This window comes from Saccopteryx bilineata, chromosome 3 (genome assembly GCF_036850765.1).
Source record: "Saccopteryx bilineata isolate mSacBil1 chromosome 3, mSacBil1_pri_phased_curated, whole genome shotgun sequence".
In the NCBI taxonomy this organism is placed as follows: domain Eukaryota; kingdom Metazoa; phylum Chordata; class Mammalia; order Chiroptera; family Emballonuridae; genus Saccopteryx; species Saccopteryx bilineata.
The window spans coordinates 170204618-170219458 of record NC_089492.1 but is presented as its reverse complement, the minus strand read 5'-3'; the positions used below and the strand labels follow the sequence as shown (position 1 = coordinate 170219458).

Below are 14841 nucleotides of genomic sequence, written 5' to 3'. Positions count from 1 at the left end.
TGAGAGAATGTTCTCTAAATGCAATCACACTTAGCCTTATGAAAGAGAAACAGGGAGTTCGGAGAGAGACCTCGGCACACAGAACTGAAGGCAATATGAAGATGAAGCAGAGAAGCAGCCACAGGCCAAAGAATGCCTATGAACACTAGAGGCTGAAAGAGGCAAGAAATAGATTTCCTCTTTAAGCCTCTGGAAGAAGTACAGCCCTGAGGCTTCTGGCATCCAGAACTGTGAGAGAAAATATTTTTCTTCTTTTAAGCTCTCATTTGTGTTAATTTGTTACAGCAGCAATAGGAAACTAACATAGTATTCTATAATACTAACAATATAATGGGGAGTTGTGATGTAATAACAGTGCACACTTAAAAGAACCTGGGTCTTTATGTGACTGCACATTCAGTTATGTGACTGTCATAAATTGTGTCACCTTAGACTTCCTTAACAGAAGATTACAGAATCAGGAAGCTGATGTCCTGTTTCCCTACAATGCTTATTCAGCAGTATTATGCACAGGTATCTGTACTACAACTTGAAAAAGACATTGACACAATACAATGTACAGATGATGTATTTTAGAAGTACATACCTGAAACGTATATAATTTTATTAACCAATGTCACTCCAATAAATTCAATAATGTTTTTCAAAAGACATTGACATACTAAATTTGTTTCAAGAAAAACACCAAGAAGAGAAAGAAATCATATATATATAATGATAAAGAGTTAACACAACTAAGTCATGATGTTTAGTGCTTATCTTGAAAAAGTCTTGCAAGGCTTATGAGTGATGTCCTCAAACCACATAGAAGTCTGCCTTGTGAAGTAGGGAAGAGACACTCTCATTCCCTTCAACTCTACAGACCAGGACCTGGATTTAAGCAGAAGCTTTAGAGAATCAGATTTAGGATCCATAAATTAAAACCTCAAATTTTGGTCATACTGCCTCAGTGGAGCTAAACTGTCCATCACCTGAGGAGTTCACCAAGCCAAATGGTTACCAGTTAGGGCTTGTTATCTAGGGCTTTACTGTATAAAGTAGCAGATTAGGTAATATATCCCAGGTTCCATTCAGATATAATTCTCTAACTCTACTGTCATTAGGAAGAGTGGATCTGTTCATTTATTTCTTAGCCCCCTTTTTTTCAGACCCTCCCAAAACAACAATAACAACAAAAACTGGCTTCTTTTACCCTTATTGATATTGTTATCATCCAAGATTAAAGTACTCTACTCTTGACTTTCTCTGATCATTCCAAACTTTTCTTGACTATGCCATTGTAGAATCTAGTGTATAAACCAGCCCCAAATCTGGGTGTGACCAACCAGAAGCAGAAGTAGATAACAGCCCATATTCTATTTCCCTGATAATATAGCGATCAACACAAACTCACATTTGCTTTTCTTTTTTCTTTATTTAAGTGAGAGGCAGGGAGGCAGACAGACAAACTCCTGCATGTGCCCTGACCAAGATCCACCTGGCAAGCCCCCTATAGGACAGTGCTCTGCCCATCTGGGGCTGCTGCTCTGTTGCTCAGCAACCAAGCTATTTTAGCACCTGAGGCAAAGCCATGGAGCGAGCCATCCTAAGCACCTGGGGCCAAATCGCTTGAACCATTTGAGCCCTGGCTGCAGAAGGAAGAGAGAAAAAGAGAGGGAGAGAAGGGGGAAGGGGTGGGGAAGCAATTGGTCACTTCTCCTGTGTGCCCTAACCAGAAATCAAACCGAGAACTTTCACACATCAGGCCGATGCTGTTCTGCTGAGCCAACCAGCCAGGACCACATTTGCTTTTCTAAAGTGGTAAACTGTTTGAACTTTTCTTCCTCCCTGAGCAACTTTGAACTTCATGTAGTAAAGCTTGCTGATCCTCCCCATGTAGTTAAGTTAAACTTAGCAGAGCAACCGCAGCAGCATGGTGGCAGAGGCCTACCAGCCTGAGTTCTCCAGTGAGCAGGAAGATGTGCTGTCACTGTGGGACAACCAGGCTATGAACTTCAACCCCATGATCTTAACCAATATCTTTTCATTGTTTTACTTCAAAGTGCAGTTTTATGAGCTCAGGACCTACCACGAGGTGGTGGACAAGATCTACTTTAAGTCACATATGTTGAAGCATAGGAGAAAAGGAAGCAGGAAGGCAGTAAGCCAAACAAAGATGTGTAGAAGGGTAAGTAGAAGTCAGAGGTGTTAGAACAGGAGGAATTGTTCTATAGCCTTTTTTGTTATACACACTATTTACTCTGAAGTGAACTTATAAGCAAGTGATGGGCCTTATAACACACAGACTCGCCATATATGAAAGTCCTTAGATTTATGTGTATAAGGTACACACAGCCCCCTACAAATCTATGGGACTGGTTTGAATCCTTTCTTGATGATGAAGAGGACCTAGATGGAAAGGCTAGTGGAGGCTGTGTAATGACCATTGGAGAAATGCCATGGTCTTTTCTCACAAAACGGGAGTGGTTGTCAACCTTGTTCTCAAGAATTACAGTCCCAGTTCAGAAAGATATCAATCAATAGGTTTAAAACCAGCCTAGAAAAATCAAGAAAGATGGGAAGGAAGGCACTGAGGAAATAGACATGTTGAACAGAGATGTTCAAGGTCTCTAAAAAAAAAATCCGTGAGTCTACAAAAGTCCCCAAGAAGATCAAGAATTAGAGGTTTGCCCAGTCTGTGGTGGCACAGTGGATAGAGCATCAACCTGGAATGCTGAGGTCATTTGTTTAAAACCCCAGGCTTGCCCCATCAAGGCACATATGAGAAGCAACTACAATGAGTTGGTGCTCCCCATTTCTACCACCCACCCTCTAAATCAAGAAATAAAATCTTTAAAAAAAATTTTTTTAAAGAAGTTGAAGCCATTGTTGAGAGGGCCATGGGTCTTTGTTTTGACCAATAATTGGAAAGAAAGAATGCTAATGACTAGAATGTGAAGCCAAAGAAAGAGAAAGACAGGTGAATTTTCTAAAGTATTGCTAGATGTTAGAGCACAGGCCCAGCAGCAGTAGGGAAAGGCATACAAGTCCTAGTCAAAGTCACAATAGGAAAGGAGACAAAAAAGACAGGGTTCGAGAAAGAGAGAAAGAAAATGAGAGAAGTCTTAAATATATTGATGATTCCAAGATGGTGACAGAGTAGGAGGATATTCCAACTGCCACCTCCTAGGACCAAATTGGATTAAAACTTAATTTAAGAACAGTCATCTTGAAAAACCAACTTTAGACTAAAAGAAGAGGAGTCTATAACCAAGGATCACAGAAGCCACACCAAGACTAGTAAAGGGTGGAGAAGCAGAAAGGGCTGCCCTTCTCCCAGGAGCAAGTAGTAATGGAGGTATCCAGAGGGACTCTCACTGCAGGGAGAGAAGGGAGGGACCTAAGCCCCAGTCTGGTGTCACAGCCTAGAGCACAAGAGCCTAAAGAGTCACCCACACAGCATTTGGCAGTGAAAAAAGCTAAGGTTTCTGTTTGCGAGAAAGAGACCAGAGCTCTAGAGACACAAGGTAGAGTCTGTCTCATTCGTAGCCACTTACCTGGGGCTCTGGCAGGGGAGAGCTGAGAGGACCAGAGTTGCATGAAGAGAGCATGAAGTTGGAGGCCCAGGGAGAGACACTGTAAGGGACAGTCACCAGAACCCCTGTGCTGAATTATTCTTTAATACCTCCATCACCATCTTTCTTGAGTGGAGCAGTCCATTCTGAGCAGCATTAGCCTGGGGGAAAGCAAATGCCACCCCTCAGGAATCCTTATTGCCCATCCCATGGAGACCTGGCCTTTCTGAGAAGTCATCTCTGAAGCAGGGGGCACGTAAGTGACTCAGTTTTCTGAGTTCTGGCATTGAGGCCAGAACTTTTTACCTCATGCTCCCAAGTCGATGACTGGTGCTTCTGCCCAACAGGACACTCAGTAGAAACTGAAGAGACTGCGGGCAGACCACATCTCTGGGTCTCAAGGCCACACCCACCAGACTTCCAGGGCCACACATTACTGAGGTCTGTGAAAAGTCCAGACAAAATGACACCTGGGGCCCGGGGCCGGAGACAAACCCACTACCTTTCCTAATCCCTGAATTGCTACAGGCTCTAGATTCTACCAGAGGTTTTTTCAGTGGCCAAGCCCAACAAGCAGCCAGCTGACAGAGGCTGCAGGAGGCAGGAGGCAGGACTCAGATAATGTTGGTCTTTTAAGCAGACTTTCCCCCAGGCCCAATGTGGGTAAAAGCCAGCCTAGGCATGCAACTTGTTATTTCCATGTGTACCTGGGCCCAGCAAAGGCAGCCACAAACTCTAGATTGCTTGTAGGTCCAACAAGGCTGCTGAGGACCAGTCATGGGCAGTTTATCCCACTGATCTATGCCAGTTTCTCTCCAGGTAGGCTCAGGGCAAGCATATCCAGTGGCCAACTTTGGAGAGCATTGGTTCAGGACCTAACAACCTTTGCTAGAGTGGTATCATAAGGAAGGGCTCCTCGTGTCACAGCTGAGGCAAGTTCTGATCTCTGTGATCAGCAGTGGCACAGTGGCTCATGTGCATTGGATAGGGTAGAGCTTCACAGTCAGCCAGCCTGGGTGCTGGATATCCTGCCCTGTTGGGCTAGATTCCACAGGGGAAATGGAGAGAACCTTGGAACATGGACATTTAAAGTGTGAGTTCTTTGTGAGCCTATTGTTGGGTCTGGTGGAAAGACTAACCACTTTGCGGGGGGGGGGGGGGGAGGCACAGTCAGCCCCAGGAAAGGACTTCCAGTTTTCCTCCCAGAGACCAGGGTCTCATCAGTGTAAGAACTTCTGCAGAGGGGACTGTCAGCCTCACTCGATCTGAACCTGCTGCTCACTTGCTAAGGAGAAATAAAATTTGAGTATCCAGCAGTGGCTGAGGAATTAGGCTTTGGAGTAGGGGCCACTTTCTACATACTAAGTTTCTGACCAAGAGACCCCTGAAGTAGGAGGTCCCACTAATGTTGTATTCCCAACCTCAGCTTCTCTAATCCACAAAGCTTACAACCTGTAGAGGGATTGGTTGGGGGAGGCCAGACTGAGCCCACACTACAGTCTTTCTACAGAAGACTCTGTGGGAAGACAAAGCAGCCACAAGATGAGGTAGAGCAGCTAAAAAGTGGAGGCCAATGTTATAAGAGCCTGGGATTTTCATGGAGCTGCTATCATCTCTAGGCAGGAGAAAGCTGATCTTTATACACAGGTTGGCCCCTCCCACACTACCCAGGCACAGGAAATACAGACACAAACAGTATACAGAGCAATAGCTCCAGACAGGTAGCCCACAGCAGTTTACAAATAACAGCTGATGCCAACCCAAGAAGACCTGGAATCAACACAACTAGAACCAAGTGGAAGACAGCACCAGCCCTAGATTCAGCTAACTACAGAAATAGCATGCCCAAATGAGGAGTCCAGCAGGCACCAGACACTGTAAAGAATAAATGCACCCAACAAGTCAGACACTACACAGTATCTAAAACACATGATCAATGTTGACTCTTAGAGCCAGCCAGCCTGAAGGGATAACTGCACCCATGAGAGGTCCAACTGCATTCAATGCTCACATAAAACAGGTGGGAAAATACTACCCTCAAGAAGTATTCCTAGAGCAAGAAAAATGGGTGGTCTGGAGATCAGTGCCACTGAGCCCATCTTCCTCATAAAGAAACCACAACAAATTTCAAAGTCAGGCAGTGCTACCCAATACACCGAGAAAAAGAACAAAGAAATATTACCCAAATGATTCACCAAGAGAATTCCCCAGAAAAATAAAATGGAAGTAATCAAACTATTAGATGCATAATTTAAAATAATAATTTTTATGATGCTCAAGAATCTTAGAGCAACAATGGATGGTCATAATAAGTACCTAAAGACATAGCAAGCATCAAAAAGAATATTGAAATCATAAAAAGGAACCAGTCAGAAATGACAAATACAATATGAGAAATGAAGAGTGCAATAGAAGGAATCAATAGCAGGCTGGATGAAGCAGAGGATTGAATTAGTAATTTAGAGGATCAGATAAATGAAAGCACAGAAGCAGAGCAGAAAAATAAAAAGAGGCTCAAAAAGACTGAGGAAACTCTTAGAGACCTCTGTGACAACATGAAGAGAAACAACATCTGCATAATAGGGGTTCCTGAAGGAGAAGAGAATGAACAAAGGATAGAGAATGTTTGACGAAATCATAGCTAAAAATTTCCTTAAATTGATGAAGGAAAAAAGTCATATAAATTCAAGAAGCATAGAGAGTCCAATTAAAGAGGAATTCAAGGAGGCCTACACTAAGACACATCATAATTAAAATGCCAAAGTTAAGAGACAAAGAAAGAATACTAAAAGCTGCAAGAGAAAAAGTTAGTTACCTACAGAGGAGCCCCCATAAGGATGACATCTAACTTCTCAACAGAAACACTTGAGGCCAGAAAGGATTGGCAAGAAATATTCAAAGTGATGCAAAACAAGAACCTACAAGATTACTTCATCCAGCAAAGCTATCATTTAAAATTGAAGAAGAAATAAAAAGCTTCTCAGACAAAAAAAGACTCATGGAATTTATTACAACCAAATCAGTTGCAAGAAATGTTAAGGGCCTGCTATAAAAAGATCAAAGGAAAAAAGAAATTGATAGAAAGATTTTAGATTTAAAAAATAAAATGGCAATAATTAATACATATCAAAAATAACTATAAATGTAAATGGATTAAATCCTCCAATCAAAAGATATAGAGTAGCTGCATAGATAAGAAAATAGGACCTGTACATATGCTATCTACAAAAGACCTACCTCAGAACAAAAGATACACATAGATTGAAAAAAAGTATTTCATGGAAATGTAAATGAAAAAAAAGCTAGGGTAACAATACTAATATCTAACAAAATAGCCTTTAAAACAAAGGTTAAAGGGATAAAGAAGGGATAAAGAAGGTCACTACATAATGATAAAGGGAGCAATGCAACAGGAGGATATAACCATTGTAAATATCTATGCATCTAATATAGGAGCACCTGAATATATAAAGCAGGTTCTGACAGACACAAAGGGCAAGATCAACAGCAATATTATAATGCTGGGAGATTTTAATACCCCACTAACATCAATGGATAGATCTTCCAGACAGAAAATTAACAAAGAAACAGTGGTCCTCAATGACACACTAGATCAGGGGTCTCAAACTCGCGGCCTGCGGGCCCAAGTTTGAGGCCCCTGCACTAGATCAACTGGATTTAATAAATATCTTCAGAACCTTTTACCTCAAAGCAAGAGAATATACATTCTTTTCAAATGCTCATGGTACATTCTAAGGGACAGACCATATGTTAGGACACAAAACAAGTCTCAATAAATTTAAGAAGATTGAAATCATATCAAGCCTCTTCTCTGATCACAATGGCATGAAATTAGAAATCAACTACAATAAAAAAATTCAAATACCTGGAGAATAAATAGCATGTTATTACATAATGAATGGGTTAACAATGAGATCAATGAAGAAATCAAAAATAACCTTGAAACAAATAAAAGTGAGCCTACAATTCAAAATCTATGGGACACAGCAAAAGTAGTCCTGAGAAGAAATTTCATAGCATTACAGAAATACCTTGAGAAGCAAGAAAAAGATCAAGTAAACAACTTAACCCTGCACCTAAAAGAACTAAAAAAAGAACAACAAACAAAGCTCAGAGGAAGTAGAAAGAAGAAAATAATAAAGATCAGAGTAAAAATAAATGACATAGAGGCTAAAAAACAACACAAAAGATCAATGAAACTAAAAGCTGGTTCCTTGAAAAGGTAAACAAGACTGACAAACCTTTAACCAGACTCATCAAGAAAAATAATGAGAGGACTCAAATAAATAAAATTAGAAATGAAAATGGAGAAGTAACAACTGACACCACAGAAATAAAAGGATTGTAAGAAAATACTATGAAGAGCTATATGCCAAAAAATTGGACAACCTAAATGAAATGCATAAATTTCTAGAAACATACAATCATCCAATATTCAATCTGAAAGAATCAGAAAACCTAAACAGACTGATTACAACAAATGAAATTGAAACAGTTTTTAGAACAAAAGTCCTGGACCAGATGGCTTCACAGGTAAATTATACCAAACATTCAAAGAAGAACTAACACCTATCGTTCTCAAGGTATTTCAAAAAATTCAAGAGGAGGGAAGACTTCCAAGCTTTTTTTATGAGTTAAGCATGATCCTCATTTCAAAACCAGCTGAATATACTACAAAGAAAGAAAACTATAGGCTAATATCCCTGATGAACGTAAAAGCTAAAATTCTCAAAAAAATATTACCATTCTGGATCCAACAATACATCAAAAATAACATACATAATCATCAAGTGAGATTTATTATGGTTAGGCAAAGCTGGTACAATATTCTCAAATCAATAAATGTGATTCATCACATAAAAGGAAGAATAAAAGTCACATGATTATATCAATACATGTAGAAAAAGCATTTAATAAAATCCAGCACTCTGGGAAAACTGGAAAGTCACATGCAAAAGAATGAGACTAGACTACAGCTTGTCCCTTTGTACAAAAATTAATTCAAAATGGATCAAAGACCTAAATATAAAACCTGAAACAATAAATTACATAGAAGAAAACATAGGTACTAAACTCATGGACCTTGGTTATAACGAGCACTTTATGAATTTGACTCCAAAGTCAAGGAAAGTGAAGGCTAAGATAAATAAACGGGAATACATCAGACTAAGAAGTTTTTGCACAGCAAGAGAAACTGACAACAAAATAAACTGACAGCCAATTAAATGGGAAATGATATTTTCAAACAATAGCTCAGATAAGGGCCTAATATCCAAAATTTACAAAGAACTCATAAAGCTCAACAACAAACAAACAAACAATCCAATAAAAAAATGGGAAGAGGACATGAACAGACACTTCTCCCAGGAAAAAATACAGATGGCCAACAGATATATGAAAAGATGCTCATCTTCATTAGTTATTAGAGAAATGCAAATCAAAACTACAATGAGAAACCACCTCACACCTGTTAGATTAGGGTATTATCAACAAGACAGGTAATAGCAAATGTTGGAGAGGCTGTGGAGAAAAAAGAACCCTCATTCGCTATTGGTGGGAATGTAAAGTAGTACAACCATTATGGAAGAAAGTATGGTGGTTCCTCAAAAAACTGAAAATAGAACTACTTTATGACCCAGCAATCCCTCTACTAGATATATACCCCCAAAACTCAGAAACATTGATACATAAAGACACATGTAGCCCCATGTTCATTGCAGCATTGTTCACAGTAGCCAAGACATGGAAACAACCAAAAAGCCCATCAATAGAAGACTGGATAAAGAAGATGTGGCACATATACACTATGGAATACTACTCAGTCATAAGAAATGATGACATTGGATCATTTACAACAAAATGGTGGGATCTTGATAACATTATACGGAGTGAAATAAGTAAATTCATAAAAACCAAGAACTACATGATTCCATACATTGGTGGGACAAAAAAACAAGACTAAGAGACATGGACAAGAGTATGGTGGTTACCGGGGGTGGGAGGAGAGGGGGCATGGGAGGGGAGGAGGGTGAGGTGAAAGAGGAGGGGCACAAAGAAAACTAGATAGAGGTTGACAGAGGACAATTTGACTTTGGGTGATGGGTATGCAACATAATTGAATGACAAGATAACCTGCATATGTTTTCTTTGAACATATGTTCCCTGATTTATTGATGTCACCCCATTAACATTAATAAAAATTTATTTATAAAAAAATGGAAAAAAAGAAAAAAAACAACAAAAAAGAAGTATAAATTGGTTTCTACAGAATAGACATGGGGATGTAAAGTACAGCATAAGGAATATAGTCAATAATGTTCTAATAATTATGTATAGTGTTTGATGCATATGAGAGTTATTGAGATGCTCATTTTGTAGGCTATATAATGTCTAATCACTGGGTTGTACCCTTGAAACCAACATAATATGGTATGTCAACTGTAATTAAAAAATAAAAAATAATTTTAAAAAGTAAATAAAAATAAATCAAAATTTAAAAATAATAAAATAAAAAACCCAGCACCCATTTATGATCAAAACTCTCAGAAAAGTGGGAATACAGGGGACATACCTCAACATAATAAAGGCCATCTGTGCCAAACCGACAGCCAACATCATACTCAATGGGTAAAAATTAAAAGCGACTCTTTTAAGATCAGGAACAAGGCAGTAGTACCCCCCTTTCACCACTCTTATTCAACATATTTCTGGAAGTCCTAGCCACAGCAATCAGACAAGAAAAAGAAATAAAAGGTATCCTAATTAGAAAAGAAGTATAACTGTCATTATTTGCTGATGACATGATACTATACACAGAAACCCTCAAGTCCAGTCAAGAAACTACTAGACCTGATAAATAAATTTATCAAGGTGGCAGAATATAAAATAACTATTCAGAAATCAGTGGCATTTTTATACAACAATAATAAACTGTCAAAAAAAAGAAATTAAGGAAATAATCCCTTTAGATATTGCAACAAAAATAAAAAATGTACCTTGAAGTAAATTTAAACAAGGAGGTAAAAGACCTGTACTCAGAAAATTATAAGACATTAAACAAAGAAATCAAGGAAGATACAAAGAAGTGGAAGCATATACTGTGTTCAGGGATAGGAAGAATAAACATCATTAAAGTGTCTATACCACCCAAAGCAACCTATAAACTCAATGCAATTTCTATTAAAATATCAATGGTATACTTCAAAGATATAGAACAAATATTCCAAAAATTTATATGGAACCAAAAAAGAAAACAAGTTGCCTCAGGAATCTTGAAAATGAAGAATAAAATGGGAGGTATCACACTTCCTAATATCAAGTTATACTAGAAGGCCACTGTGACCAAAACAACTTGGTACTGGCATAAGAAGAAGCATACAGATCAATGAAACAGAACAGAGAACCCACAGAAAAATCCACACCTTTATTATCAATTAATATTTGACAAAGGAGGTAATAACATAAAATGAAGTGAAGATAATCTCTTTAATAAACGGTGTTGGAAAAATTGGCCAGCTACATAAAAAAAAAAAAATGTAACTATCCCACCAACTTACACCATTCACAAAGATAAACTCAAAATGAATAAAAGACTTAAATGTAAATTGCAAAACCATAAACATCTTGGAAGAAAACATAAGCAGTAAACTCTGATATCTCTTGTAACAATATTTTTGCCAATTTATCTCCATGGGCAAGTGAAATAAAGGACAAAATAAACAAATGGAATTATATCAAACTAAAAAGATTTTGCACAGCAAAAGACACCATTAATAAAAATAGGAGACAACCCACACAATGGGAGAACATATTCAACAATATGTCTGATAAAGGGCTAATAACCAAAATTTATAAAGAACTTCTAAAACTCAACACCAGGAAGGTGAATAATCCAATTAAAAATTGGCAAACAAACTGAATAGACACTTCTCCAAAGAGGACATACAGACGGCCAATAAGCATATGAAAAAATGTTCAATGTCACTAATCATCAGAGAAATACAAATTAAATCTACAAGATACCACTTCACACCTGCCAGAATGGCGCTCATTAACAAATCAACACACAATAAGTGCTGGTGAGGTTGTGAAGAAAAGGGAACCCTCCTGCACTACTGGTGGGAATGGAGACTTTTGCAGTCACTGTGGAAAACAGTATGACATTTCCTCAAAAAATTAAAAATGGAACTGCCTTTTGACTCAGCTATCCCACTTTTAGGAATACATTCTAAGAATACCAAATCACTGATTCAAAAGAAGATATGCATCCCCATGTTTATTGCAGCATTGTTTACAATAGCCAAGATCAGGAAACAGCCCAAGTGTTTGTCAGTGGATGAGTGGATTAAAAAGCTGTGGTACATATACCCAATGAAATACTACACAGCTGTGTAAAAGAAGGAAATCTTACCTTTTGCAATGGCATGGATAGATCTGGAGAATATTATGCTAAGTGAAACAAGCCAGGCAGAGAAAAACAAATATCATATGATCTCACTTATATGTGGAATCTCATGAACATGGTGAACTGAGGAATGGAATAGAGGCAGAAGTAGGGTCACAGGGAGCAGAGGGACAGCTGTCAGAGGGAAGAGGGATGAGGGGATGGGATCAGAGAAGGTGAAGGGATTAGTAAAATTTTGTATACATAACACATAGATACAAATAACAGGACAGCAAATCCCAGAGGGAAAGGGGAGGGAGTTAAGGAGAGGGTGACAAAGGAGTGTAGTGGGGGACATGTGGTTGGGGGATGAGGGTGTTATATTAAGTGGGACACTTGAATACATGTAAACACAATAAATTAAAATTAGTAAAAAAATGAGAGAGACAGAATACAAGATTGTGACTATGATAAGGAAAGAGGTAATGATGGAAGAAAGAAAAGTGAATGGTACAAGGCACAAAGAAATTGGGGCTATGTGGAAGAAAAAATATCATAAAGAAGGCAAAGATGGAAGACAGCATAGAGATGACAAAAAAAACTGATTCTAAGTAAGAGAAAAAAACATAGCAGAAAGCAGAGAAAGGACACAAAGAAGTAGGAATGCAGGGAAATGGAGTAGAAGCAGCAACAAAAAGAAATCAGGTAAGCATAAAAGCAAAAGCAAGGACCAGGTCCTGGTGAGCAGCTCAGTTGGTTAGAGCATCCTCCAGATATTCCAAAGTCAAAGGTTCCATCCCCCATCAGGGCACATACAAGAATCAACTCATGAATTCATAAAGTGGAACAACAAATCAATGTTTCTCAGTGTCTCTTCCTTTCTCTCCCTTTAAAATTAATAAATTAAAAAATATATTTTTTTAATTGAAAGCAAGAAGTCAAATAAAGTCAAAGTGGCAGTCAAGGAAGAACTGACCGTGTTGACAAATCAAGAAAACAGAAACATGGCCCTAGCAAAAAAAAATCTAGAAAGCATAGCAGAAGCTAAGAGCATTCATTCCCACAAATAGGATTACAGTGATAGTAAGGACCAGTCTGACAAACATGATCATTGAAGGAACCAAAGTATAGAAACAGAGAGCCAAGGAAAACAACATAAAAACTAAAAACAGACTACGAATTTTTTTGTGTGAAAGGGATTACATTGAATCCTATAAATGTTTGATTAAATCTGCTTTTCTTCCCTTCAAAAATAGATAACCTTAGCAGGGATTGAACTGTTTTATTTGTTTCAGGTTTTTTTTATTCATTTTAATGGGGTGACATTGATCAATCAGGGTACATAGGTTCAGAGAAAACATCTCCAGGTTCTTCTGATATTTGATTATGTTGCATACCCAATTGACAAAGTCAAATTGTCTTCTGTCACCTTCTATCTAGTTTTATTGTGCCCCTTCCCTTTCCTCACCCCAGTAACCACCACACCCTTGTCCATGACCCTGAGTCTCATTTTTATGTCCCACCAATGTATAGAATCATATAGTTCTTAGTTTTTTCTGATTTACTTATTTCATATCAGTATAATGTTATCAAGATCCATCCATGTTGTTGTAAATGATCCAATGTCATCATTTCTTATGGCTGAATAGTATTCCATAGTATATATGTACCACATCTTCTCTATACAATCATCTATTGAAGGGCTTTTTGGTTGCTTCTATGTCTTGGCCACTGTGTACAATGCTGCAATGAACATGGGCTGCATGTGTCTTTACATACCAGTGTGTTTGAGTTGGGGGGATATATACCCAGCTGAGGAATTGCTGGGTGGTAGTTCTGTTTTTAATTTTTTGAGGAACCACCATACTTTCTTCCATAATGGTTGTACTACTTTACATTCCCACCAACAGTGAATGAGGGTTCCTTTCTCTCCACAGCCTCTCCAACACTTGTTATTACTTGTCTTGTTTATAATAGTTAATCTAACAGGTGTAAGGTCGTATCTCATTGTAGTTTTGATTTGCATTTCTCTAGTAGCTAATGAAGATGAGCACATTTTCATAAATCTGCTGGCCATTTGTATTTCCTCCTGGGATAAGTGTCTGTTCCATGTCTTTTTTCCATTTTTTCTACTGGATTTTTTGCTTGTTTGTTGCTGAATTTTATGAGTTCTTTGTATAATTTTTATTTTAGGCCTTTATCTGTGCTATTGTTTGAAAATATCAACTCCCATTTAGTTGGCTGTCTGTTTATTTTGTTGTCAGTTTCTCTTGCTGTGCAAGAACTTCTTAGTCTGATGTAGTCCCATTCATTTATCTTAGCCTTCACTTCCCTTGACCTTGGAGTCAAATTCATAAAGTGCTCTTTATAAGCAAGGTCCATGAGTTTAGTACCTATGTTTTCTTCTATGTAATTTATTGTTTCAGGTCTTATATTTAGGTCTTTGATCCATTTTGAATTAATTTTAGTACAAGTGGATAAACTGCAGTTGAGTTTCATTCTTTTGCACGTGGCTTTCCAGTTTTCCCAGCACCATTTTTTGAAGAGGCTTTCTTTTCTCCATTATGTGTTGTTTGCCCCTTTATCAAAAATTATTTTACCATATACATGTGGTTTTATTTCTGGGCTTTCTATTCTGTTCCATTGGTCTGATTGTTTATTTTTCTACCAATACCATGCTGGTATTGGTTGATTATCATGGCTCTATAATATAATTTGAAATCAGGTATTGTAATGCCCCCAGCTTTGTTCTTTTTCCTTAGAATTGCTTTGGCTATTTGGGGTTTTTTAGAGTTCCATATAAACCTGAAGATTTTTTGTTTCATTTCTTTAAAAAATGTCATTGGAATTTTGATGGGAATTGCACTAAATTTGTATATCCCT

At 38.0% G+C, this 14841-nt stretch overlaps 1 pseudogene; it reads left to right on the top strand.

Moving 5' to 3' along the window:
* LOC136329929 (pre-mRNA-splicing factor 38B-like) overlaps window positions 1-12563 on the top strand; it is a 59090-nt pseudogene extending 46527 nt beyond the window's left edge.
* The last annotated feature ends 2278 nt before the right edge of the window (window positions 12564-14841 follow it).